The sequence below is a fragment of the Paroedura picta genome, chromosome 11, assembly GCF_049243985.1.
Source record: "Paroedura picta isolate Pp20150507F chromosome 11, Ppicta_v3.0, whole genome shotgun sequence".
NCBI lineage: Eukaryota > Metazoa > Chordata > Lepidosauria > Squamata > Gekkonidae > Paroedura > Paroedura picta.
The window spans coordinates 2,022,817-2,027,414 of record NC_135379.1 but is presented as its reverse complement, the minus strand read 5'-3'; positions in this window follow the sequence as shown (position 1 = coordinate 2,027,414).

Here is a 4,598-nt window from a genome sequence, read left to right as displayed (position 1 = left end):
CAGGGCTGATCTCCTCTAGGACTGACCGGTTTGTTCGCCTTGCAGTCCAAGGGACTCGCAAGAGTCTTCTCCAGCACCAGAGTTCAAAAGCCTCAATTCTTTGACGCTCGGCCTTCCTTATGGTCCAACTCTCGCAGCCATACATTGCAACTGGGAATACCATAGCCTTGACTAAACGCACTTTTGTTGGCAGGGTGATGTCTCTGCTTTTTAGGATGCTGTCTAGATTTGCCATAGCTTTCCTCCCCAGGAGCAAGCGTCTTTTAATTTCTTTGCTGCAGTCCCCATCTGCAGTGATCTTGGAGCCCAGGAAAATAAAACATAGAAAGCCTAAAACCAAAACCTAATCTCCTCCAGGGCCCCACTCCGCAGGGAGGCCTTTAGTTCTTGGTTGTGGTTGTGGAGGGGCCCTTGCTTTGGGGGAATCGTTCTCTGGAGGGGAGTGGCCATTCCAGGGGAGCTCCTGTCCCCCCCCCCCGGAAGCTGGCATCCTTAGCTGTGCCCGCTTCATTTGCCAGGCTGTGCTTCTGCGGCCCCTGGCAGGCGATGCCCCTCCCCATCTGGACCCATTAAGCCAAATCACCTGAGTCAGCAGGCAGTTGTGGCCCACTGGAACTCCCTCGCCTGTTTAAAAAAGGAGAAGAAGAAAAGGCAGGATGTTTGGTTTCCAGCCCGATATTAAATTCTCCAGCCTCTCACACCTCTGAATGGTTTCTTGCTCAGGGCAAAAAATGAAATTACCCCTTTAATAAATTATTATAGATCCAGAGAATAATTTTAGAATGCCTGGCTTTGGGAAGGTTCGTTGCTTTTGGCCGGGATCCAACCGCGTCTGGAAAAATAGCCACGGCTCCTTTTGGAGGGGGGGGGGGAGCGGAGGACCAGAAAGCCGTTCGGATTGGAAGATGGGGATGAGGGGTATCTTGGCTGTTAGAATCACACACAGAGCCAGGAGAGGCCATCAAGGGCCCTCCAGTCCAGCCCCCCCACCCCACCCCACCTTTTCAGGGACTGAAAAATCACACCCTCCTGAATGACGCTTGCCCACTCTCCTCCTAAGAACTTCCAGCGAAGGAGACTCCACCACCCTCCGCGGCAGCAGATTACGTCTACAAACAGCCCTCCCTGTCAGAAAACGCTTCCTAATATTGAAGGGAAACCTCCTTCCCTGTCACTTGAACACAGTGCTCCTAGTTCTCTTCTCCAAGGCTGCAGCAAACCGGTTGGCCCCCTCTTCAACAGGTCTACCTTTGACGAACTTCAACCCAGCTACCATATCACCCCTTGCCCTCTTCTTCTCTGAGCTATGCAGACCCAGCTCTCTCGGCCTTTCCGTGTAAGGCTTGGAGTCTATCCGTTTAGTTTCTCTCTGGCTCCCATTCCGAGGGCCCAGGGCCAATTGTGACCCACAGAGACACTTTTAAAAGGACAGAATGTCCATGTGAAAATATAAGCCTGAGAAAACCAGCTCTGTGACATGCAGCCCTTTGCAGCCGTAACCAAGAGATAGAATCCAAGATAGGGATATGTCGGGTCTGCCATTTATTTATTTATTTATTTATTTATTTATCTGTTTATTTATTTATCTATTTATGTATCTATTTATTTATTTATTTATTTAATTCCTAGACCGTCCTTCCCCAAGGACTCAGGGTGGTTTACAACATGTAAGAGACATTGATAAGACATAGTCGTAGAATTCAATTGAATTTAAAATGGTTTAAATCAGCACACTACAAGCACTATTAATTGAACCCAGCTGCGGCCAGACCACACTGACCTTGGTGGACCAAGAATCTGATTCAGTAGGAGGCATTTCCATGTGTTCGTGTGACATTGCTCCTTTGGGGAAGGGCCATGGCTCAGTGGTGGAGCCCCTGCGTGGCATGCAGAAGGTCCCAGGTTCATCTCCAGGTAAAAGGACCAGGCAGGAGGTCACGCAAAAGACCTCTACCTGAGACCCTGGAGAGCACCTGCCAATTTGAGTAGATGAGAAAGACATTTATGGGCTGAAGGCCTGATCCAACAGAAAATAGCCTCATGCATTCATGTTTCATGATGTTTGGGCGGGGGCCATGGATCAATGGGAGAGCCTCTGCCTGTCATGCAGAAGGTCCCAGGTTCAATCCCCAGCAGCAACTGCCAGGTAGGAGGTGATGGGAAAGATCTCTGCCTGAGACCCCACTGAGCAGCTGTCAGTCGGAGTAGATGATGCTGGCCTCGGATGGACCAAGAGTCTGATTCATTACGGGCAGCTTCATGTATCTATAAAGAGAAAATAAGTATCTGTGTTCCTTTGGAAGAATTGACCAGGGGAGTCAGTTTTATATTTTTAACACTTAGCTGCTCTTATAATATTTGAGCAGCGGCATCCTGGGCGGAGCTGGTCCGGCCTCTGTTTCCAGTCCACGGGCCAATCAGGAAGTGCACAGTGCGTGTCCTGATTGGCCTGTGGACCGGAAACAGAGGCTGGACTGGTCCCCAACGAACCCAGCGAGGGGCAGTCTGGCACAATCAGCACCAGTCTGCCCCTGACTGCTGCCAAGAGAGGAGGCCGGTGGGCCTGGGGGCACGCCTTTTGGGGGAAGGGGAGGGCTGGCAGGAGGGCTGCTGGGAGGGGGGACGGGGACACACAACAGACTTTAAAGCTAATATGTATATATATATTCAAACTGTCTTGCAGCATTTCCTTTAAGCATCATTAGCTGAAACATGACTCAGGTCAAAGTTCTGATGTATGCCTGGAGGGTCTTTTTGGAGGCTGTGTTCCTCACTCTAAAAGAAATGGAGTTTCTTTGAAGCAAGACCAATTGCTTGAACAGCAACCCTTCCCTGCGCGAAGGCCTTCAGATAAAACATGGGGTGAAAAAAGATTCTTATACGGCTAACAACATTGAGACCAACAAGTCTGAGCTTTTGAGGGCCAACGCTCCCTTGGTCAGGGAGGGAGGAAGCGGTCCACGAGCAGAGCCAGAACTTCAGAGGTCCTCCTGCTGTTGCCCCCAAGAAGCCCTCAGGACACAGAGCATCCTTGCCCCAGGCAGAGTGTCCCATCTACACCTTGGGGCTAATAGCCATGGATGGACTTCTGCTCAGATGTCTCTCCACTTCCCTCTTGAAGCTCTCAATGCTCACGGCCGCCACATCTTCATCTCCCTCTGGGCCAAGGACTTCCTTTGACCTGCCCTAAGCCTGCCATGTACGAATTTCATTGCGTGCCCAGGAGTTCTCGTTTTTGAGAAAGTGAGTTAAGTGCTTCTTTCTCTACTTTCTCTGCCCCGTGCCTCATCTTATAAACTTCTGTCAGGGCATTTCTTCAAGCGAAAGAAGAATCCTAGCCGTCTCCCGGGTCACCCTTGTCCACCCTTTCAAAGAACTTTACAAGGTCCTTGGCCTGCAGAAAGCCAGTCTCCCTTCAGCGGCCTCTCGGGTAGACAGGGGGACGGCAGGCAGCTGTTCCAGAGGAGCAGATGGGACCCTTCAAGGCCATGACGCTTGTCCCATAAACTTCCCCTAAACTGTTTGCATAACCCCATGGCTTGATTTTTCCCCCCTGCCACCTCCTTTCCCGGAAACCCTATGCCTTCAGCAAAGAGACGCAGCTAGATGAAGAATGCTCTCCGTGGAAAAGAGAGCCAACGTGGTAAATTGGTTGGGCCTGGGAAGACCCCAAGTTCGAATCCTCGCTCTGCCGCGGAAGCTTACTAGGGGACCTGGGGCCCGTGATTCACTCTGAGACTAGCCTACCTGGCAAGGTTGTTTTAAGGATCGAACGGAGGAGAACGATGTGAGCTGCTTTGGTTTCCCACCAGAAGGAAAGGGGGGGGGGGATCAAACCAATCCTTTACCAGCTCCACCCTCCATGTCACAGAAGTCTTCCCTCCTGGCTGAGGAAGGTAGAGGTGAGCTGAAGGACCTTCAGAACCTTTCTGCTTCCCACATGCTATTCCTTGGGGCTGCCATTCCTGACCTTTTCCGTGTGGCGACCCACAAGTCCGTGTACTTGGCATGGAGCCCCATCCAGGGGAAAGGACTCCTTTTGTACCCTGCTTTCTACCATCCAAAGGAGTCTCAAAGCAGCTCACAAACACCTCTCCCTTCCTCTCCCCACAGCAGTCACCCTGTGAGATAGGTGAGGCTGAGAGAGCTCTGAGAGAACTGGGACTGGCCCAAGGTCGCCCACATGGAGGAGGAGCAGGGAATCAAATCCGGTTCTCCAGATTAGAAGCCACCACTCTTAACCAGGATGCCACGCTGGTTGTGCCACTAGTTATGACTTTGCCACCCGAGGTGCCCCACTTCCAGGGGGCGTGGCAGGGAGGCGTGGCCAGTGGGTATCACTTCCTGGTACCTCGAAGCCTGAAAAATGTTTCAGCGGTACCTTCACAGGGATGCCTGTTTCTGTAGTCAAGCAAAGGCCCCTGGGAAGTACGTGTGCCGCCAATCAGCTTCCTCCTCCTCCTCCTCCTCCTCCTCTCCAAGCTGAAGGCCGGCATTATATGCATAGAATTTTGATTACAACTTGGAGTTGGTAAGATGCCTTTTCAAGAGCTATAAACATTTAAATAACCTTAAATATGTTTTCTAGCAGGCGGACA